This window comes from Nomia melanderi, unplaced genomic scaffold (genome assembly GCF_051020985.1).
Source record: "Nomia melanderi isolate GNS246 unplaced genomic scaffold, iyNomMela1 scaffold0076, whole genome shotgun sequence".
NCBI classification, from domain to species: domain Eukaryota; kingdom Metazoa; phylum Arthropoda; class Insecta; order Hymenoptera; family Halictidae; genus Nomia; species Nomia melanderi.
Genome location: NW_027475191.1, coordinates 1 through 27,297, shown reverse-complemented (window position 1 = coordinate 27,297; position 27,297 = coordinate 1). Strand labels below are relative to the sequence as shown.

Here is a 27,297-nt window from a genome sequence, read left to right as displayed (position 1 = left end):
AGGAACATCCTCGGACCACCAGGGGACGAGAAAATTACTGATGTTCGGTATCCGTCACCCAAGGTCATGTAAAAATCCAGCATGTATCTGGTGATATCTTGGGTGCTATTAGAGAAAGCGCATTAAATCAAACTGCATTGTCTGCAGAAGGCCCTGTCGCATGAATCTGTGCTGCGGGAACGACCTCGGACCACCAGGGGCCGAGAAAACCACCGTCTCATGGGGACGGACACACAGGGTCGGGGAAAAATCCAATATACACCTGGTGATATCTCGGGTGCTATTAGAAATAGCGCAATAAACCAAAGTGAATTATCTGCAGGAAGCCCTGGCGCATGATTCTTTCAGCGGGAACGACATCGGACCACCAGGGGCCGAGAAAATCACCGTCTCGTGGGGCCGGACTGTCAGGGTCAGGGAAAAATCCAATATATATCTGGTGATATCTCGGGTGCTATTAGAGATAGGGCAATAAACCAAAGTGAATTGTCTGTAGGAGGCCCTGGCGCATGAATCTGTGCAGCGGGAACGACCTCGGATCACCAGGGGCCGAGAAAACCACCGTCTCATGGGGCCCGACACTCAGGGTCGGGGAAAAATCCAATATATATCTGGTTATATCTCGGGTGCTATTAGAGATAGCGCAATAAATCAAAGTGCATTGTCTGTGGGAGGCCCTGGCGCATGAATCTGTGCAGCGGGATCGACCTCGGACCACCAGGGGCCGAGAAAACCACCGTCTCATGGGGCCGGACTGTCAGGGTCAGGGAAAAACCCCATATATATCTGGTGATATCTCGGGTGCTATTAGAGATAGCGCAATAAATCAAAGTGCATTGTTTTATTAGTTTTATATAGTTTTATATAGTTTTATATAGTTTCATATAGTTTTATATATTTTTATATAGTTTTATTAGTTTTATATAGTTTTATATAGTTTTGTTAGTTATATATATTTTTATATAGTGTTATATAGTTTTATACAGTTTAATTTGTTTTATATCGCTCTATATAGTTTTATATAGTTTTCTATAGTTTTCTATAGTTTTATATAGATTTATATAGTTTTCTTAGTTTTATATAGTTTTACATAGTTTTAAATAGTTTTGTTAGTTTTATATATTTTTATATAGTTTTATATAGTTTTATATAGTGTTATATAGTTTTATACAGTCTTGTTAGCGTTATATAGTTTTATATAGTTTTATAGAGTTTTATATAGTTTTATATGGTTTTATAATGTTTCATTAGTTTCATATAGTTTTATATAGTTTTGTATAGTTTTATACAGTTTTATATAATTTTATATAGTCTTGTTAGTTTTATATAGTTTTATATAGTTTTATATAGTTTTATAAAGTTTTAAATAGTTCAATATGGTTTTATATAGTTTTATTAGTTGTATATAATTTTATATAGTTTTATATAGTTTTATATAGTTTTGTTTGTTTTATATAGTTTTATATCGTACTATATAGTTTTATATAATACTATATAGTTTGACATAGCTTTGTGTGTTTTATATAGTTTTTTAGAGTGTTATATAGTTTTATATACTTTTATATGTTTTATATAGTTTTATATAGTTTTATATAGTTTTATATAGTTTTGTTAGTTTTATATAGTTTTATAATGTTTCATATAGTTTTATATAGTTTTATTAGTTTTATATAGTTTTATATAGTTTTGTTAGTTTTATATAGTTTTGTTAGTTTTATATAGTTCTGTATAGTTTTATAGAGTTTCATATAGTTTTATATAGTTTTATTAGTTTTATATAGTTTTATATAGTTTTGTTAGTTTTATATATTTTTATATAGTTGTAAATAGTTCAATATGGTTTTATATAGTTTTATATTGTTTTATATAGTTTTATATTGTTTTATATAGTTTTATAGAGTTTTATATAGTGTTATATAGTTTTATGTAGTCTTGTTAGCGTTATATAGTTTTATATAGTTTTATATGGTTTTATAATGTTTCATTAGTTGCATATAGTTTTATATAGTTTTGTATAGTTTTATACAGTTTTATATAATTTTATATAGTTTTGTTAGTTTTATATAGTTTTATATAGTTCTGTATAGTTTTATAGAGTTTCATATAGTTTTATATAGTTTTGTTTGTTTTATATAGTTTTATATCGTACTATATAGTTTTATATAGCTTTATGAGTTTTATATAGTTTTATAGAGTTTTATATAGTTTTATATGGTTTTGTTTGTTTTATATAGTTTTATATAGTTTTATATAGTTTTATATAGTTCTATACATTTTGATATAGATTCATATAGTTTTGATAGCTTTAGATTGTTTTATATAGTTTCCTATAGTTTATATAGTTTTATATAGTTTTATATAGTTTTATATAGTTTTGTTAGTTTTATACAGTTTTAAATAGTTCAATATGGTTTTATATAGTTTTATGAGTTTTATATAGTTTTATAGAGTTTTATATAGTTTTATATACTTTTATATGATTTATATAGTTTTATATAGTTTTATATAGTTTTGTTAGTTTTATATAGTTTTAAAGTGTTTCATATAGTTTTATATAGTTTTATTAGTTTTATATAGTTTTATATAGTTTTTTTAGTTTTATATAGTTTTATATAGTTTTATATAGTTCTATACATTTTGATATAGATTGATATAGTTTTGATAGCTTTACATTGTTTTATATAGTTTCCTATAGTTTTATATAGTTTGATATAGTTTTATATAGTTTTATATAGTGTTATAGAGTTTCATATAGATTTATATAGTTTCATTAGTTTTATATAGTTTAATATAGTTTTGTTTATTTTTATATAGTTTTATATAGTGTTATATAGTTTTATATAGTTTTGAAAGTTTCATATAGTTTTATATAGTTTTATATAGTTTTAAATAGTTTTATATAGTTTTATATAGTTTTATATAGTTTTATATAGTGTTATATAGTTTTATATAGTCTTGTTAGCGTTATATAGTTTTATATAGTTTTATAGAGTTTTATATAGTTTTATATGGTTTTATAATGTTTCATTAGTTTCATATAGTTTTATATAGTTTTGTATAGTTTTATACAGTTTTATATAATTTTATATAGTTTTGTTAGTTTTATATAGTTTTATATAGTTTTATATAGTTTTATATAGTTTTAAATAGTTCAATATGGTTTTATATAGGTTTATTAGTTTTATATAGTTTTATATAGTTTTATATAGTTTTATATAGTTCTGTTTGTTTTATATAGTTTTATATCGTACTATATAGTTTTATATAGTACTATATAGTTTTATATAGCTTTATGAGTTTTATATAGTTTTATAGAGTTTTATATAGTTTTATATAGTTTTGTTTGTTTTATATAGTTTTATATAGTTTTATATAGTTTTGTTAGTTTTATATAGTTTTAAATAGTTCAATATGGTTTTATATAGTTTTATGAGTTTTATATAGTTTTATAGAGTTTTATATAGTTTTATATACTTTTATATGTTTTATATAGTTTTATATAGTTTTATATAGTTTTGTTAGTTTTATATAGTTTTAAAGTGTTTCATATAGTTTTATATAGTTTTATTAGTTTTATATAGTTTTATATAGTTTTGTTAGTTTTATATAGTTTTATATAGTTTTATATAGTTTTATATAGTTTTAGAGGGTTTTAAATAGTTTTATAGAGTTTTATATAGTTTTATATAGTTTTTTTAGTTTTATATAGTTTTATATAGTTTTATATAGTTCTATACATTTTGATATAGATTGATATAGTTTTGATAGCTTTACATTGTTTTATATAGTTTCCTATAGTTTTATATAGTTTTATATAGTTCTATATAGTGTTATAGAGTTTCATATAGTTTTATATAGTTTCATTAGTTTTATATAGTTTAATATAGTTTTGTTAGTTTAATATAGTTTTATATAGTTTTATATAGTCATATATAGTTTTATATAGTGTTATATAGTTTTATATAGTTTTACTAGTTTTATATTATGTTATATAGTTTTATAGAATTTTATATAGTTTTATATAGTTTTATATGTTTTACATAGTTTTATATAGTTTTGAATAGTTATATATAGTATTATATAATTTTATAGAGTTTTATATAATTTTATATAGTTTTATATAGTTTTGTTAGTTTTATATAGTTTTGTTAGTTTTATATCGTTTTATATAGTTTTATATAGCTTTATATAGTGTTATGTAGTTTTATATAGTCTTGTTAGCGTTATATAGTTTTACATAGTTTTATATCGTTTTTTAATGTTTTGTTAGTTTCATATAGTTTTATATAGTTTTGTATAGTTTTGTTAGTTTAATATAGTTTTATATAGTTTTATATAGTTTTATATAGTTTTATATAGTTTTATATAGTTTTATATAGTTTTCTTAGTTTTATATCGTGTTATATAGTTTTATATAGTTTTGTTGGTTTTATATAGTTTCATATAGTTTTGTGTAGTTTTAAATAGTTTTATATAGTTTTATATAGTTTTATATAGTTTTATATAGTTTTGTTAGTTTTATATAGTTTTATATAGTTTTATGTAGTTTTGTTAGGTTTATATAGTTTTATATAGTTTTATATAGTTTTATATCGTTTTATATAGTTGTGTTAGTTTTATATAGTTTTATATCGTTTTATATAGTGTTATATAGTTTTATATAGTTTTATTAGTTTAATATCGTGTTATATAGTTTTGTATAGTTTTACATAGTTATGTTAGTTTTATATAGTTTTACATAGTTTTATATAGTTTCATATAGTTTTATATTGTTTCATATAGTTTTATATAGTTTCATTAGTTTTATATAGTTTTATATAGTTTTGTTAGTTTTATATAGTGTTATATAGTTTTATATATCTTTATATAGTGTTACGTAGTTTTATATAGTCTTGTTAGCTTTATATAGTTTTATATAGTTTTATATAGTTTTGTTTGTTTTATATAGTTTTATATAGTTTTATATAGTTCTATACATTTTGATATAGATTCATATAGTTTTGATAGCTTTAGATTGTTTTATATAGTTTCCTATAGTTTATATAGTTTTATATAGTTTTATATAGTTTTGTTAGTTTTATATAGTTTTAAATAGTTCAATATGGTTTTATATAGTTTTATGAGTTTTATATAGTTTTATAGAGTTTTATATAGTTTTATATACTTTTATATGTTTTATATAGTTTTATATAGTTTTATATAGTTTTGTTAGTTTTATATAGTTTTAAAGTGTTTCATATAGTTTTATATAGTTTTATTAGTTTTATATAGTTTTATATAGTTTTGTTAGTTTTATATAGTTTTATATAGTTTTATATAGTTGTATATAGTTTTATATAGTTTTATTAGTTTTATATGATGTTATATAGTTTTGTATAGTTTCATATAGTTTTGTTAGTTTTATATAGTTTTATATAGTTTTATATAGTTTTATATAGATTTATATAGTTTTATACAGTTTTATATAGTGTTATATAGTTTTATATAATTTTATTTTATTTTATATAGTTTTATATAGTTTTATATAGGTTTATATAAATTTATGAAGATTTATAAAGTTTTATTAGATTTACATAGATCTATATAGTTTTATATAGTATTATATAGTTTTATTTTGTTTTATTAGTTGTATATGTTTGTCTATAGTTTTATACAGTTTTATATAGTTTTATATAGTTTTATATAGTACTATATAGTTTTACATAGCATCGTATAGTATTATATAGTTTCATATCGTTTTATATAGTTCTATATAGTTTTGTACAGTATTAAAACAATTTTTTGTATAGTTTTATATTGTTTTATTTAGTTTTATTAGTTTTATATAGTTTTATATAGTTTTATGTAGTACAATATAGTTTTATATAGTGTTATTAGTTTTATATAGTTTTAAATAGTTTTATATAGTTTTATATAGTTTTATATAGTCTTATACAGATTTACATAGTATTATATAGTTTTATATAGATTGATATTGTTTTATGTAGCTTTATATAGATTAATACTGTTGTATCTGGTTTTATATAGATTTAATATAGTTTTAACAGATTTATATATTTTTAAATAGTTTTATATAGTTTTACATAGTTTTGTTCGTTTTATATAGTTCTATATAGTTTTATATACTTTTATATAGTTTTATATAGTTTTGTATAATTCTATGTAGTTTTATGCGGTTGTATTATTTATATATAGTTTCACATAGTTTTATATAGTTTTATAGTGCAGCTTCTCGGCCTTATGGCTAAGATCAAAGTGTACTCGCATAACACACATCCAGATCGGTTCTCGGCCTTATGGCTAAGATCAAAGTGTACTCTCCTGTCATAGGATGAATATAGTCACAGGTGTATATCTAGCCATGCGAATTTATACATGAATACATAATAATATATTTAATTACCCGCCTCCGCCATAAGGACGCTATTGTATACCTACCCCCAGCCAAACTATGTAAGGCTGGGGTAACATTTGTTGAAAAATAAAGCGCTTTTTATCTGTTCTTATCAACTTAATATCTGATACACTCCGCATCCCGGAGTCAGAATATTAACCTGATTTTTGAAGTCAGGCGGATCGCTGGGGCTCGCTCCACTTCCGCCGCGAGTCGGTCCGGCACTGCAGTGCCATCGGAAACGGCTCAATCTGCGCTGCAATTGAGCAACCTTTTATCTTTTTTTCACCTGCTGGACCGAGGCGGGACTCCAAAAAGTAAGCCCCAATATTCTGGCTCCGCGAGGTACCCGAAATCGCGGTAAATTCACCCGCCGCGACTACACTACGCAACAGTGCGGGCCGAGTTGCGATCGGGCGTGTGCGCGGAAAGGTCTTTACTCGATCAGTGCTCGAGGTGTTGTGTGGTGAAGTGTAAGTGCCTTCGCCGCGGGACCGGATCGAGCCTGCGCGGGAGGACACCTGCGCCAACCACCTGCGCCGCCCACGCATCCTGCTTCCGAGGGCAGCCGAGGGAGAGGACGACCAGGGTCTATTGAGGACTTAGAGGGTCAATACTGAGGGTCCAGGACTTCAATAGGACCACCTACCACCACTGGCCTACCTGGACAACCCTGGTCTTCCTCTACGTGGGTCAACTACCACCGCTACGACCCACCAGGTTTGGCCATCGACAACCCCGACGGGAAGGATGGCTCGCCTGATCCACGTCAACCACCGCTGGATCAGGAATCAGGAGCGAGGTGTTATTCCCCTCGGAGAGCGCTCTTGCATCGCTGGACTCTTGCGCCGAGTGAGTCTCTCTTTTCTTTCTATCCCCCCGGCAGTGAGGAGGGTAACGCAGCCGGTCTCCAGCCGTCTGCGGTGCTCGAATCATCGTCGGTAGTCCTCTACCTTACCCCTACGCGTCCACCCACTCCTCCAGTCGCTCCCATCCGTTGAGGTGTGTCAACGGACCGGGACGCACGAGGTCCGATTCGAGTGGCGCCTCCACCTCCTTCTCTTCCCTTCAGTCACCGCCCGCGTGGAGGCTGACTCCACTCACCCGTTAGTGAGTGGACTTCAGGTCGGCCCGCCTGCGGTGCAACCCCCGTGCAGTCCTCGGTGGAGTGGGCGATTCCGTCGCTCTTCCTCCATAGAGATCGCTGCACTCCTCCGTAACCGTCGCCTGTTAGTCTCCCTGCCGACTGCCACGTCGGAGGCTGTCATTTTTCCAGGCAGACTTCGACACCGGACTTAGCGCCGGCGGAGTCAGTAGGGTGTTAGCGCGTGGCGGTATTCCTTCTATCGCTTTCGGACTTAGTTTTCTCTTCTCTTCCTCTGTCATTCCCACTCTGTCTATCTTCCCCGTTTCGCCTCGCTGTGGCACTTAGAAATATTTGCCACAGCAACTCTGTCTCTTCTTCTTCCAACTCACTCGTAGCGTAGGACTTAGTCTTAAGAGCGATGCAGGACCGCGGTGATAGTGCGATGATCACCTCCTGCACTACAGAGGGCAGTAACAATCTCGCCCTGGCAATCGAGTTTCCCTTCCCGGCGGAGTTCCGATGCCCTGCCTGCTTCGGTGTCCCCGGAATCAGGATTAGTGGCGTGTACAAGTCCCACTCGGACTTGACGAAGCACGCCCGGAAGCACCATCCGGGCGTTGTAGTGACGTACAAGTGCCGTGAGTGCAGCTTCACCGGCGACGGGAAGTATCCTCTCAAGGTGGTGAAGCTGCACCACGGCCATATTCATAGTTCCCACCACCAGAACAGTCCGAGTGGGACTTGTACACCTCCCGTGACAGGCGCGACCGGTTCGAGCAACACCTCGCGTCAGGGGAGTTCCGCGACATTCGGCCCCGCAGAACCGCGCGCTGCTGCGTTAGCTGCTGCCAACTTGGCGGCCCAGTCCCCGCCCCCGCAAACGACGTGCGCCGCGACGTCGCCGCCCCCGCCCCCGCCCCCGCCCACCCACACCCTTTCATCGGCGCGGGATGCAACGGGAACGACCACCACCACCCGCACGACGCGGCGCACAATGGCGGCAGCGGCATTAACAACAGTAACAACGACAACGGGGACAACAACAATAAGGACGACAACGAGGACGACGACGAAGACGGCGACAACGAGACCGGCGGCGCCGGGGGGCAAGACGCGGGCCACGAAACAAACATCGTTGTGTGGGGTGCTGGTAACGGCGGCTGCGACGGCTATGACGACGTCGTATCGCACGCCGCCGTCCGGCACTCCCACGCTAACGATCACGATCGGGCCCACCACCAGCGCCCGGCCCGCGCCCCCGCCCCCCACCCAACCAACCTACCACAGACCTAAGGGGACGCCACCGGTCCAGAAGAGCGGCAGCCCGCCGCGGCGATCGGGGTCGGCTGCCCCTAGGACATCGCCGTCGGCTGCAAGGGCGCCTGCTACCAGGAGAGGCTCCGGTCCCTTAGCCGCTACCACATCGAGGCCCACCCCACCGGGCAGAAGAGCGGCCCCCGCTACCAGGGGGTTGAATGGCACCCCTCCCGCAAGAACCCCGCCCGTCAGGATCCCGCCAACCACCACGTATGTGCCCCGCCCCTCATACTATTCAGAATATTCTGAAGAGTATGTACCACGGTTGCACCACACGGGTGCGGACAGCCGATGGGTTTACCGACCCCGTTCCCATTCTCTCCGGGGTGCGCCAGGCCTGTCCGATGAGCCCTGTGGCGTTTAACCTCGGCCTAGAACCGGTGCTGCGCGCAGCTACCGGAACCTCGGCGGGTTACACGTTGCACGGCCATCGGCACAGTGTCCTGGCGTACGCGGACGATCTCGCGTTGATCGCCGACACCCCGGAGGGTATGGAAACGCTGCTAAAGGCAGTGGATGCTGCGGCGAGTGGCATCGGATTGTGGTTTAATCCCGCAAAATGCGCGACCCTCCACCATCGTGGTAGGGGGCCGCGCGGGATCCGTGCCACTCGTTTCACCATCCAGGGTCAGCAAATGCGCGCCCTGGCAGCCGGTGAGCCCTATGAACACCTGGGCGTTCCCACCGGGTTTCAGGTCCGTCAAACCCCACTGCTGACGATCGATGAGCTGGTCCAGGACCTGCAGGCCGTCGACCGTTCCCTCTTGGCCCCGTGGCAGAAGGCCGAAACCGTGGCAGCTTTTATACTGCCACGCCTCGACTTCTACCTGCGGGGAGCCCACGTGGAGAAACGTCCCTTAGTCGAAGTCGACAAACAAGTGCAGTAGGGGGGGATGTGGACTGCTTCCGCTTGCTGACATGGCCGACGTCCTGACCATCGCTCATGCGTTCCGTCTCTTGACGGCGGATGATGCGGTGGTCAGGGAGTTGGCCTTGAACTGGCTGCGCGAGGCTGTAGCCAGGAAGATCTGCCATACCAACCCGTCGAACAATGACCTGGCCGAGTATCTCTCTGGTTCGCTGGAGGGGTACTTTGCCAGGGACGGGGGGGACATTTCTTCGCTGTGGTCGAGGCCACGGAACGCGGCACGCAGGAGTCGGGACCTGCTCGGATTGCGTTGGCAGTGGAGCGAGGCGAGATCTGAGCTCGCGATTACGCTCAGTGTTTCTCGCGATCGGGAGACCATAGTTCCGCCCGTGGCGAGGGGCCAGATTATCCGCCGATTGCGGATGGCAGTGATAGAATACTATCACCAGCGCCTTCAGCGCAAGAAGGACAAGGGGAAGGTATTCGGGGTGTCGTCGCGGAGTGGTGCTTCAAACCACTTCCTCCGCGGCGGCAACTTCACCCGCTTCGCCGATTGGCGCTTCATTCACCGAGCTCGCCTCGACGTCTTGCCTCTTAACGGGGCAAGACGCTGGGGTGAGGGTGACAAGCGTTGCCGGCGATGCGGGGCGGAGCTCGAATCCCTTCCCCACGTCCTTTGCCACTGCCGCCCGCACTCGGCGGCCTGGCAACTCCGCCACGATGCGGTGGTTTCCCGCATCGCTAAGGCCTGCCGGCTCCCAGGGGAATTAAGGGTTAACCGGACGGTCGAGGGCGTCGACGGGGATCTGGGGGCTCTGAGGCCTGATATCGTCGTCAGGCACGAGCCCTCAAGGTGCATCGTCATCGTCGATGTTACCGTGCCCTTCGAGAACGAATATATTTCGTTCGAGGAGGCCAGGGCGCGAAAGATACAAAAGTATAAGCCCCTGGCCGACGTTCTCGGAGGGCGCGGTTATCGAGTGGCGGTCTCCGCGATCGTCGTCGGTGCTCTCGGCTCGTGGGATCCGGCCAATGAGTCGGTGCTGAAGATTTTGCGTATCGGTAATCGATACTCTTCTCTGATGCGCCGGCTCATTGTGTCGGAGACTGTCCGGTGGAGCCGGGATATCTACGTGGAGCACGTATCGGAAGTTCGCCAATATCGCGAGGCACTCACCGAGTATGTCCCGGTCCCTGATCCAGGCCGACCTATTGAAAACCTGCGGGGGTTAGCTCCCCCGACTTAAGCGGCGGAACGGATGGGGAAGTGCGACGGCCAAGTAAGTACACATATTTTAACCAAGTGACCCTATTTTACTTTATTCTAGTCCTCTAAGCAATCCAGAATAGCTAATTATGTGATATTTGTCTGTGATTCTATTATTATTGATTTATTTATGTATTTATATAGTCATTTATTTATTTATCTATCTATTTATTTATTTATTTATTTAATTACTTATCTATATATCTATTTATTCATTTAATTAATTACTTAGTTAGTTATTTATCTATTTATTTATCAGTTTATCTATTTCTTTTACAATTTAACTATTTAATTATTATTCTTTTACTTTGATATTCTATATTTCCTACTTGCTTTACTCACCACACGTATTTGTCTATCTATTTTATATACTTTAACTCACTACGCTATTTTAAATCTCTTAACTATTTCATACACCTATTTTATTTACTGACATAATTATGCTATTGTACTGGTCTACTTAACTAATTTACTTCTTTTTTTCTTATCGACCTGACTATTTATGTTTTATCATCGACTAGAATTTTAACTAACATCTATAATAACGGGACACTGGTTTTAATTCATTGACATTTTCTTTCCATCTTTTGTTTCTTTTTATTTCTTATACGCCTCTCAATATGTCTATCACTATTTTAACTACGCTTCTTAACTGCTACGCTACTATATACTAACAATATGCTTTTAACATCTTGACGCCGTCCGCTCTAGCCCTACGCCTGCCGCTTCATGCACCCGCGCACATATACGCCCTAACAATATTCACTATTAATGCTATTAACCTATGTACAAGTATGCTATCTACTATCTTCATGTCTACCTATTTATTTATTTAACTACACATTATTTTGTACTTATTTATTATTTTATTATTTTATACTTATTTATTATTTTGCATCTATTTATTATTTTATACTTATGTATTATTTTGCATTTATTTATTATTTCGTTCTTACTTATTATTTTGTATCTGTTTACTATTTATTATGCTCTATTTATCTAGTCGTTTAATTTATATGGCGAAGGACTGGGTACTTAATGTCCCGACACTGGCTATCCTAATTATTATGTACATCCACTAACGAACGCCCCTATCTGTGTATTCATAATTATTCTGGCCTTTCTTTGATTCTATACTATTTATTATTTTATACTATTTATATAGTTATTTATTTAGTTACGTTTTTATGTTTATTTAATTAATTGTCTATTTATTTACTTATTTAATGGTTTGTTCTATTATTTAGTCATTTATCTACTTGTTTATTTATGTAATTTATGTATTTTAATTTATACGTCTACGTATGTACCTGATTAGTCACTTAATTAAGTGAAACAATTTATATATTTATCTACCTTCGCCAATAAGGCGTAATACTGTACCTACCCCCGGCCGAACATTGTAAGGCCGGGGGCACATTTATTGAAAAATAAACGCCTTTATCATATCACACATATAGATCGCTTCTCGTCCTTATGGCTAAGATCAAAGTGCACTCGCATAACACACATCCAGATCGCTTCTCGCCCTTATGGCTATGATCAAAGTGCACGCGGATCACCCAAATGGAGGTCGCTTCTCGGCCTTATGGCTAAGATCAAAATGTACTCGAGTAACCCAAATCCAGTTCGCTTCTCGGCCTTATCGTTTTGTATAGTTTTAAATAGTTATACATAGCTTTATACAGTTTCATATAGTTTTATATAGTTTTATATAGTATTATACAGCTTTATATAGTTTTATATAGTTTTATATAGTATTATACAGCTTTATATAGTTTTATATAGTTTTATAGTATAGCTTCTCGGACTTAAGGCTAAGATTAAAGTGTACTAGCATAACAGACATCCAGATCTCTTCTCGGATTTATGGGTAAGATCAAAGTGTACTCAAATAACCCAAATCTTGATCGCTTCTCGTCCTTATGGCTACGATCAAAGTGTACTCGCATAACCCAGATCCAGATCGCTCATCGGCCTTAAGGCTACGATCAAAGTGTTTTCGCATAACACACATCCAGGTCGTTTCTCTACCTTATGGGTAAGATCAAAGTGTACTCGCATAACACACATCCAGATCGATTTCCGGCCTTATGGCAAAGATGAAAGTGTACTCGAATAACACGCATCCTGATCGATTCCCAGCCTTATGGATAAGATCAAAGTGTACTCGAATAACATAAATCCAGATCGCTTTCCGGCCTTATGGAAAAGATCAAAGTGTACTCGTATAGCACACATCCAGACCGCTTCTCGGCCTTATGGCTAAGCTCAAAGTGTACTCACATAACACACACCCAGATCGCATCTCGGCCTTATAACTAAGATTAAATTGTACTCACATAACACACAACCAGTTCGCTTCTCATCCTTATGGCTAAGATCAAATTGTACGCGCGAAACCCAAATTCAGAACGCTTCTCGGCCCTATGACTAAGATCAATGTGTACTCGCATAACATACAGCCAGATCTTTTCCCGGTCCTATGGCTAAGATCAAGGTGTACTCGCATAACACAATTCCAGATCGCTTCTTGTACTTCTGACTAAGATGAAACTGCACCCGAATAACCCAAATCCAGATCGCTTCTGGGCCTTATGGCTAACATCAAAGTGTACTCGCATAACGCACATGCAGATAGCTTCACGGTCTTATGGCTAAGATCAAAGTGTACTCGCATAACCCAAATCCAGGTCGTTTCTCTACCTTATGGGTAAGATCAAAGTTTACTTGCATAAAACACATCCAGGTCGCTTCTCGGCGTTATGGCTAAGATCAAAGTGTTCTCGGATAACACGCATCCAGATCGCTTCGCGGCCTTATGGCTAGGATCAAAGTGTACATGCATAACACACATCCAGTGCGATTCTCGGCCTTATGGCTAAGATCAAAGTGTCCTCGAATAACCCAAATCCAGATCGCTGCTCGGCCGTATGGCTGCGATCAAAGTGTAGTCTCACAACACACATCCAGATCGCTTCTCGGCCTAATGGCTAAGGTCAAATTGTACTCGAATAACCCAAATCGAGATCGCTGCTCGTCCGTATGGCTAAGATCAAAGTGTACTCTCATAACACATCCAGATCGCATCTCCGCTTTATGGCTAATATCAAAGTATACTCGAATAACCCAAATCCAGATCGCATCTCGGCCATATGGCTGCGGTCAAAGTGTACTCCCATAACGCATATACAGACCGCATCCCGGCCTTAAGATCAAACTGTACTCACATAATACGCGTTCAGGTCGCTTCTCGCCCTTATGGCTAAGATCAAAGTGTATTCGTATAACACACATTCAGATCGCTTCTCGGCCTTACGGCTAAGATCAAAGTGTACTCGAATAACACACATACAGATCGATTCCCGGCCTTATGGCTAAGATCAAATTGCATAACACACATCCAGATCGCAACTCGCATTTATGGCTAAGTTCAAAGTGTACGCGCATAACACATGCGAGTACACTTTGATCACAGCCATAAGGCCAAGAAGCGATCTGGATGTGGGTTATGTGAGTACACTTTGATCTTAGCCATAAGGCCGACAAGAGATCTGGATGTGTGTTATGCGAGTACACTTTGTTCTTAGTCATAAGGGGGAGATGCGATCTGGAATTGTGTTATTCGGGTACACTTTGATCTTAGCCATAATATGATCGCTATACCCATACGGCCGAGCAGCGATCTGGATCTGGGTTATGCGAGTACACTTTGATCGTAGCCATAAGGACGAGAAGCGATCAGGATTTGGGTTATTTGAGTACATTTTGATCTTACCCATAAATCCGAGAAGAGATCTGGATGTCTGTTATGCTAGTACACTTTGATCTTAGCCTTAAGTCCGAGATGCTATACTATAAAATTATATAAAACTATATAAACCTAGTTAAACTATATAAAACTAATGAAACTATATAATACTATATAAAATTATATAAAACTATATAAAACAATTCAAAATTGTATAAAACTATATAGAACTATATACAAGTAATAAAGCTATATAAAGCTATATAATTTCTTATAAAACTATATAAAATTATATAAAACTATGTAAAACTATATAAATCTATACAAAACTAATAAAACTATATAAACATGTATAAAGATATATAAAACTATATAAAACTATATACAACTGTATAAAACTATACAAAACTATATAAAACTATATAAAACTATATAAAACTATATAAAACTATATAAAACTATATGAAACTATGTAAATCTATATAAAACTATTTCAAACGATATAAAACTATATAAAAGTATATAAAACTATGTAAAATTATATAAAACTAATAAAACTATATAAAACAATATAAAACTATATAAAACTATATAAAATTGTATAAAACTATATAAAACAATATAAAACTATATAAAACTATATAAAACTATATAACACTACATAAGACAATATCAATCTATATAAAACTGTATAAAAACTTATAAAACTATATAAAACTATATAAAACTATATAAAACTATATAAAACTATATAAAACTAAATAAAACTATGTAAAACTATATAAAATTATGGAAAACCTTATAAAACTATATAAAACTATATAAATCTATATAAAACTATGTAAAACTATATAAAACTATGTAAAACTACATGAAAGAAACAAAACCATATAAAACTACATAAAACTATATAAACCTATATATAAATATATATATATATAAAAATTTTTATAAAACTAAATAAAACTATGTAAAAATATGTAAAACTATATAAAACTACTAAATCTGTATAAAACTACATATAACTATATAAAAACTATATAAATCTATATAAAATTATGTAGGACTATATAAAACTAGTAAAACTAATAAAACTATATAAATTTACATAAAACTAAGGAAAACTATACAAAACTATGTAAAACTTAGTAAAACTATATAGAACTATATAAAACTATGTTAAACTAATAAAACGACACAGAACTACATAAAACAACATCAATACATATCAAACTATATAAAACTACATAAAACAATATCAGTCCTTATAAAACTATATAAAACTACATAAAACAATATCACTCTATATAAAATTATATAAAACTTTATAAAACTATATGAAACTATATAAAACTATGTACATTTACATAAAAATAATAAAACTATATAACTATATAAACTATATAAAACTATGTAAAACCATAAAAAACTAATAATACTATATAAAACTACATAAAACTATATAAAACTATATAAAACTATATAAAACAATATAAAACTATGTAAAACTATATAAAACTATATAAAACTATATAAAACTATATAAAACTATATAAAACTATATGAAACTATATAAGTCTTTATAAAACTATTTAAAACTATATAAAACTATATAAAATTATGTAAAATTATATAAAACTGATAAAACTATATAAAACTATATAAAATCATACAAGACTATATAAAACTATATAAAACTGTATAAAAATATATAAAACTATATAAAACTATATAAATCTATATAAAACTATGTAAAAATTATCTAAAACTATGTAAAAATTATCTAAAACTATGTAAAACTATGTAAAACTATATAAAACTATATGAGACTCTACAAAACTATAAAACTATATAATCTATTCAAACTATGTAAACTATATAAAACTGCATAAAACAATATCAATCTACATATATATATACAGTATTATTTATAACTACATAAAACTATATAAAACAATATAAAACTATATACACCTAGTAAAATTATATGAAACTGCGAAAAACAACACAAGTCAGTATAAAACTACATAAAACTATATAAAACTACTTAAAACTATATAAAGCTATGTAAAACTACAAAAAGTAAATAAAATTATATAAATCTATTAAAACTTCATAAGATAATATCAATCTATATAAAACTATATAAAACTATAAAAAACTATATAAAACTATGTAAACTAATAAAACTATATGTGACTATACAAAACTATATAAAACTATATAAAACTAATAAAACTAATTAAACTATATAAAACTATATTAAACCATATAAAACTATATAAAACTATGTAAAGCTATATAAAACTATATAAAACAATATAAAACTATATAAAACTATATAAAACTATATAGAACTATACAAAACTATATAAAACTATATAAATCTATATAAAGCTATGTAAAACTATATAAAACTATATAAAACTACATAAAACTATGTAAAACTATATAAAACTAATAAAACTAATAAAACTAATAAAACTAATTAAGCTATATAAACCATATAAAACCATATATAGCTATGTAAAACTATATAAAACTACATAAAACTATGTAAAAGTAATAAAACTATATAAAAATATATAAAATTATGTAAAAGTATATGAAACTACATAAAGCTATATGAAACTATATAAAACTATATAAAACTATATAGAACTATATAAAACTATGTAAAACTGTATAAAACTAATAAAACTATATAAAAATACATAAAAATATTTAAAACCATATAAAACTATATAAAGCTATACAAAATCATATAAAACTATATAAAACTAATAAAACTATATAAAACTATGTAAACTAATAAAACTTTATGTGACTATACAAAACTATATACAAATATATAAAAGTATGTAAAACTATATAAAACTAATTAAACTATATAAAAATACATAAAAATATATAAAACTATATAAAAATATATAAAAAAATATAAAACTATATAAAACTAATAAAACTAATTAAACTATATAATACTATATAAAACCATATCTAGCTATGTAAAACTATATAAAACTATATGAAACTATGTAAAACTAATAAAAGTATATAAAACTATATAAAACTATGTAAAACTATATAAAACTAATAAAACTATATAAAAATACATAAAAATATTTAAAACCATATAAAACTATATAAAGTTATACAAAACTATATAAAACAATATAAAACTAATAAAACTAATTAAACTATACAAAACTATATTAAACCATATAAAACTATATAAAGCTATGTAAAACTATATAGAACTATATAAAACTATATAAAACTATATAGAACTATATAAAACTATGTAAAACTAGTAAAATTATATGAAACTATACAAAACTATATAAAACTACTAAAACTATATTAAACTATATAAAGCTATATAATACTATATAAAACTATATAAAACTACATAAAACTATATAAAACTATATAAACGTATATAAAACTACATAAAACTATATAAATCTGTATAAAACTATGTAAAACTATATAAAACTATATAAAACTATATAAAACTAAATAAAACTAATAAAACTAATTAAACTATATAAAACTATATTAAACCATATAAAACTATATAAAATTATGTAAAGCTATATAAAACTATGTAAAACTAATAAAACTATAAAAAAATATGTAAAACTATATAAAAGTAATAAAACTATATAAAAATACATAAAAATATATAAAGCTATATAAAACTAGTAAAAGTATATGAAACTATATAAAACTATGTAAATCTACATAAAACTAAGGAAAACTATATAAAACTATGTAAATCTACATAAAACTAAGGAAAACTATATAAAACTATGTAAATCTACATAAAACTAAGGAAAACTATATAAAACTATATAAAACTATATAAAACTATGTAAAACTGTATAAAACTAATGAAACTATATAAAACTATACAAAACTATATAAAACTATATAAATCTATTTAAAACTATGCAAAACTATATAAAACTATGTAAAAGTATATGAAACTATATAAAACTATACAAAACTATATAAAACTATATAAATCTATATAAAGCTATGTAAAACTATATAAAACAATATAAAACTATATAAAACTATATAAAACTATATAAAACTATATAAAACTATATAAAACTATATAAAACTATATGAAACTATATGAAACTATATAAAACTATACAAAACTATATAAAACTGTATAAAACTGTGTATAACTATATAGAACTATCTAAGACTAATAAAACTATATAAAACTATATAAAACTATTCAAAACAATATAAAACTATGTAAAACTATATAAAACTATATAAAACTATATAAAACTATATAAAACTATATAAAACTATATAAAACTATATAAAACTATACAAAACTATATAATACTATATAAAACTATATAAAACTATATAAAACTAATAAAACTAATAAAACAGTATAAGACTATATAATACTCTATAAAACTATATAAAACAAGTAAAAGTAATAAAACTGTATAAACCTATATAATACTATATAATACTATATAAAACTATATAAAGCAAATAATACTAATAAAACTGTATAAAACTATATAAAACTATATAAAACTAATAAAACTAATAAAACAGTATAAGACTATATAATACTCTATAAAACTATATAAAACAAATAAAAGTAATAAAACTGTATAAACCTATATAATACTATATAATACTATATAAAACTATATAAAGCAAATAATACTAATAAAACTGTATAAAACTATATAATACTCTAGAAAACTATATAAAACTATATAAAACAAATAAAACTAATAAAACTGTATAAAACTATATAATACTCTATAAAACTATATAAAACAAATAAAAGTAATAAAACTGTATAAACCTATACAATACTCTATAAAACTATATAAAACTATATAAAACAAATAAAACTATGTCAAACTATATGCATCTATATAAAACTATATAAAACTGTATAATACAATATAAAGCTAATAAAACTATATAAAACTATATAAAACTATATAAAACTATATAAAACTATATAAAACTATATAAAACTATATAAACCTAATAAAACTATATAAAACTATATAATACTATATAAAACTATATAAAACCAATGAAACTATACGAACCTATATAGAAGTATATAAAACTATTTTAAACTGTATAAAACTGTATAAACCTATATAAAACTCTATAGAACTATATAAAACTATATAAAACTATATAAAACTAACAAAACTATATAAACCTATGTAAAACTATATTAAACTATATACAACTATATAAAACTGTATAAAACTATACAAAACTAACAAAACTATGTAAAACTATATAAAACTATATAAAACTATATAAAACTATACAAAACTAACAAAACTATGTAAACCTATATAAAACTATATAAAACTATATAAAACTATATAAAATTGTATAAAACTATATAAAACTATATAAAACTATATAAAACTATATAAAACTATATAACACTACACAAGACAATATCAATCTATATAAAACTGTATAAAAACTTATAAAACTATATAAAACTATATAAAACTATATAAAACTATATAAAACTAAATAAAACTATGTAAAACTATATAAAATTATGGAAAACCTTATAAAACTATATAAATCTATATAAATCTATATAAAACTATGTAAAACTATATAAAACTATGTAAAACTACATGAAAGAAACAAAACCATATAAAACTACATAAAACTATATAAACCTATATATAAATATATATATATATAAAAATTTTTATAAAACTAAATAAAACTATGTAAAAGTATGTAAAACTATATAAAACTACTAAATCTGTATAAAACTACATATAACTATATAAAAACTATATAAATCTATATAAAATTATGTAGGACTATATAAAACTAGTAAAACTAATAAAACTATATAAATTTAAATAAAACTAAGGAAAACTATACAAAACTATGTAAAACTCTATAATACGATATAAAACTATATAAAACAATGTAAAACTAATAAAACTCTATAAAACTATATTACGCTATATAAAACTATATAAAACTATATAAAACTATATAAAACTATAAAAAACTATATTAAACTACATAAAACTATATAAAACTATATCAATCTGTATAAAACCATATAAAACTATGTAAAACTATACAAAACTATATAAAACTATATAAAACTAATAAAACTAATTAAACTATATAAAACTATATTAAACCATATAAAACTATATAAAACTATGTAAAACTATATAAAACTAATAAAACTAATAAAACTAATAAAACTAATTAAGCTATATAAACCATATAAAACCATATCTAGCTATGTAAAACTATATAAAACTACATAAAACTATGTAAAAGTAATAAAACTATATAAAAATATATAAAATTATGTAAAAGTATATGAAACTACATAAAGCTATATGAAACTATATAAAACTATATAAAACTATATAGAACTATATAAAACTATGTAAAACTGTATAAAACTAATAAAACTATATAAAAATACATAAAAATATTTAAAACCATATAAAACTATATAAAGCTATACAAAATCATATAAAACTATATAAAACTAATAAAACTAATTAAACTAATTAAACTATATAAAACTATATAAAACTATGTAAAGCTATATAAAACTATGTAAAACTAATAAAACTATAAAAAACCATATAAAACTATATAAACGCGTATGAAACTATATAAATCTGTATAAAACTATGTAAAACTATATAAAACTATATAAAACTATGTAAAACTATATAAAACTAACAAAACTATATAAAAATACATAAAAATATTTAAAACCATATAAAACTATATAAAGCTATACAAAACTATATAAAACTATATAAAACTAATAAAACTATATAAACGTATATAAAAGTATATAAAACTATATAAATCTGTATAAAACTATGTAAAACTATATAAAAACTATATAAAACTATATAAAACTATATAAAGCTATCTAAAACTATATAAAACTATATAAAACTATATAAAACTGTAAAAAACTATATAAAACTATGTAAACTAATAAAACTTTATGTGACTATACAAAACTATATAAAACTATATAAAAGTATGTAAAACTATATAAAACTAATTAAACTATATAAAAATACATAAAAATATATAAAACTATATAAAAATATATAAAAAAATATAAAACTATATAAAACTAATAAAACTAATTAAACTATATAAAACTATATAAAACCATATCTAGCTATGTAAAACTATATAAAACTATATGAAACTATGTAAAACTAATAAAAGTATATAAAACTATATAAAACTATGTAAAACTATATAAAACTAATAAAACTATATAAAAATACATAAAAATATTTAAAACCATATAAAACTATATAAAGTTATACAAAACTATATAAAACAATATAAAACTAATAAAACTAATTAAACTATACAAAACTATATTAAACCATATAAAACTACATAAAGCTATGTAAAACTATATAGAACTATATAAAACTATATAAAACTATATAGCACTATATAAAACTATGTAAAACTAGTAAAATTATATGAAACTATACAAAACTATATAAAACTACTAAAACTATATTAAACTATATAAAGCTATATAAAACTATATAAAACTATATAAAACTACATAAAACTATATAAAACTATATAAACGTATATAAAACTACATAAAACTATATAAATCTGTATAAAACTATGTAAAACTATATAAAACTATATAAAACTATATAAAACTAAATAAAACTAATAAAACTAATTAAACTATATAAAACTATATTAAACCATATAAAACTATATAAAATTATGTAAAGCTATATAAAACTATGTAAAACTAATAAAACTATAAAAAAATATGTAAAACTATATAAAAGTAATAAAACTATATAAAAATACATAAAAATATATAAAGCTATATAAAACTAGTAAAAGTATATGAAACTATATAAAACTATGTAAATCTACACAAAACTAAGGAAAACTATATAAAACTATGTAAATCTACATAAAACTAAGGAAAACTATATAAAACTATATAAAACTATATAAAACTATGTAAAAACTGTATAAAACTAATAAAACTATATAAAACTATACAAAACTATATAAAACTATATAAATCTATTTAAAACTATGCAAAACTATATAAAACTATGTAAAAGTATATGAAACTATATAAAACTATACAAAACTATATAAAACTATATAAATCTATATAAAGCTATGTAAAACTATATAAAACAATATAAAACTATATAAAACTATATAAAACTATATAAAACTATGTAAAACTATATAAAACTAACAAAACTATATAAAAATACATAAAAATATATAAAGCTGTATAAAACTAGTAAAAGTATATGAAACTATATAAAACTATGTAAATCTACATAAAACTAAGGAAAACTATATAAAACTATATGAAACTCTATAAAACGATATAAAACTATATAAACCAATGTAAAATTAATAAAACTATAAAAAACTATATAAAACTATATAAAGCTATGTAAAACTATAAAAAACTATATAAAACGATATTAAACCATATAAAACTATATAAAACTAACAAAACTATATAAAACTATATAAAACTATATAAAACTATATAACACTATATAAAACTATATAAAAGTATATAAAACTATATAAAACTAACCAAAACTATATAAAACTATATAAAACTAACCAAACAATATAAAACTATATAAAACTATATAAAACTATATAAAACTAACAAAACTATATAAAACTATGTAAAACTATATAAAACTATATAAACCTATATAAAACTCTATAGAACTATATAAAACTATATAAAGCTATACAAAACTATGTAAAACTATATAAAACTATATAAAACTATCAAATTATATAAAACTATATAAAACTATATAAAACTAATAAAACGATGTCAAACTACATGGGGCTAAATAAAACTATGTAAAACTATAAAAAACTATATAAAACTGTCCGAATCTGTATAAAACTATAAAAAACTATATAAAGCTATATTAAACTATATAAAACTATATAAACTTACCAAAACTATATAAAACTATATAAAACTATATAAATCTATACCAAACTAACAAAACTATATAAAACTATATAAAACTATACAAAACTAACAAAACTATATAAAACTATATAAAACTATACAAAACTAACAAAACTATATAAAACTATATAGTCCTATATAAAACTATAAAAAACTAATAAAATTATATAAAATTATATAGTACTATATAAAAATATATAAAACTATATAAAACTATATGAAACTATATAAAACTATATAAAACTATATAAAAACTATAAAACTATATAAAACTATATAAAACTATACAAAACTATATAAAACTATATAAAACTATATAAAACTATACAAAACTATGTAAAACTATATAAAACTGTTTAAAACTATATAAAACTATATAAAACTATATAAACCTATATAAAACTATATAAAGTTAATAAAACTATGTAAAACTATATAAAATTATATAAAACTATACAAAACTATATAAAACTATATAAAACTATATAAAACTATATAAAGCTAATAAAACTATGTAAAACTATATAATACTATATAAAACTATATAAAACTATATAAAACTATATAAAACTAACAAAACTATATAAACCTATATAAAACTATATAGAACTATATAAAACTATATAAAACTATATAAAAGCATATAAAACTATATAAAACTAACAAAACTATATAAAACTGTATAAAACTATATAAAACTATATAAAACTATATAAAACTGTACAAAACTATATAAAACTATACAAAACTATATTAAACTATATGAAACTATATAAAACTATATAAAACGATATAAAAGTGTATAAAACTAACAAAACTATATAAACCTATATAAAACTCTACAGAACTATATAAAACTATATAAAACTACATAAAAACTACGAAAATCTATATAAAACTACATAAAAATAATAAAACTATATAAAACTATATAAAGATAATAAAACTATGTAAATCTATATAAAGCTATATAAAACTATATAAAACTATATAAACCTATATAAAACTATATAAAGCTAATAAAACTATGTAAAACTATATAAAATTATATAAAACTATACAAAACTATATAAAACTATATAAAACTATATAAAACTATATAAAGCTATATAAAAGTATATAAAACTATATAAAACTAACCAAACTATATAAAACTATGTAAAACTAACAAAACTATATAAAACTATATAAAACTCAATAAAACTATATAACACTATATAAAACTATATAAAACTAATAAAACTATATAAAACTAACAAAACTATATAAAACTATATAAAACTATATAAAACTATATAACACTATATAAAACTATATAAAAGTATATAAAACTATATAAAACTAACCAAACTATATAAAACTATATAAAACTAACCAAACAATATAAAACTATATATAAAACTATATAAACCTATATAAAACTCTATAGAACTATATAAAACTATATAAAGCTATACAAAACTATGTAAAACTATATAAAACTATATAAAATTATCAAAATTATATAAAACTATATAAAACTATATAAAACTAATAAAACGATGTCAAACTACATGGGCTAAATAAAACTATGTAAAACTATAAAAAACTATATAAAACTATATAAAACTATATAAAACTATATAAAGCTAATAAAACTATGTAAAACTATATAATACTATATAAAACTATATAAAACTATATAAAACTATATAAAATTAACAAAACTATATAAACCTATATAAAACTATATAGAACTATATAAAACTATATAAAACTATATAAAAGCATATAAAACTATATAAAACTAACAAAACTATATAAAACTATATAAACCTATATAAAACTATATAAAGCTAATAAAACTATGTAAAACTATATAATACTATATAAAACTATATAAAACTATATAAAACTATATAAAACTATATAAAATTAACAAAACTATATAAACCTATATAAAACTATATAGAACTATATAAAACTATATAAAGCTATACAAAACTATGTAAAACTATATAAAACTATATAAAACTATCAAAATTATATAAAACTATATAAAACTATATAAAACTAATAAAACTATGTCAAACTACATAGGGCTAAATAAAACTATGTAAAACTATAAAATTCTATTAAACCTATATAAAACTATATAAAACTAATAGAACTATATAAAACTCTATAGAACTATATAAAACTATATAAAACTATATAAAACTATATAAATACTATACAAAACTAACAAAACTATATAAAACTATATAAAACTATATAAAACTATACAAAACTAACAAAACTAACAAAACTATATAAAAACTATATAAAACTATATAAAACGATATAAAAGTATATAAAACTAACAAAACTATGTAAACCTATATAAAACGATATAAAAGTATATAAAACTAACAAAACTATGTAAACCTATATAAAACTCTATATGACTATATAAAAACTATATGAAACTATATAAAACTATATAAACTTATATAAAACTATATAAAGCTAATAAAACTATGTAAAACTATATAAAATTATATAAAACTATATAAAACTATATAAAACTATATAAAACTATGTAAAAGTAACAAAACTATATAAAACTATATAAAACTATATAAAACTATATAAACCTATATAAAACTATATAAAACTATATAAAAACTATATGAAACTATATGAAACTATATAAAACTATACAAAACTATATAAAACTGTATAAAACTGTGTATAACTATATAGAACTATCTAAGACTAATAAAACTATATAAAACTATATAAAACTATTCAAAACAATATAAAACTATGTAAAAACTATATAAAACTATATAAAACTATATAAAACTATATAAAACTATATAAAACTATATAAAACTATATAAAACTATGTAAAAGTAACAAAACTATATAAAACTATATAAAACTATATAAAACTATATAAACCTATATAAAACTATATAAAACTATACAAAACTATGTAAAACTATACAAAACTATATAAAACTATATAAAACTATATAAAACTATATAAAACTATATAAAACTATATAAAACTATATGAAATTATATGAAACTATATAAAACTATAGAAAACTATATAAAACTGTATAAAACTGTGTATAACTATATAGAACTATCTAAGACTAATAAAACTATATAAAACTATATAAAAACTATTCAAAACAATATAAAACTATGTAAAACTATATAAAACTATATAAAACTATATAAAACTATATAAAACTATATAAAACTATATAAAACTATGTAAAAGTAACAAAACTATATAAAACTATATAAAACTATATAAAACTATATAAACCTCTATATAAAACTATATAAAACTATACAAAACTATGTAAAACTATACAAAACTATATAAAACTATATAAAACTATATAAAACTATATAAAACTATATAAAACTATATAAAACTATATGAAACTATATGAAACTATATAAAACTATACAAAACTATATAAAACTGTATAAAACTGTGTATAACTATATAGAACTATCTAAGACTAATAAAACTATATAAAACTATATAAAACTATTCAAAAC

At 26.9% G+C, this 27,297-nt stretch overlaps 1 non-coding gene across 1 annotated transcript; it reads left to right on the top strand.

Moving 5' to 3' along the window:
* The first annotated feature begins 6,464 nt into the window (after nucleotides 1-6,464).
* Nucleotides 6,465-6,649, top strand: LOC143175385 (U2 spliceosomal RNA). The gene has a single exon (XR_013000184.1). It is a non-coding gene; the product is annotated as a U2 spliceosomal RNA (small nuclear RNA).
* The last annotated feature ends 20,648 nt before the right edge of the window (nucleotides 6,650-27,297 follow it).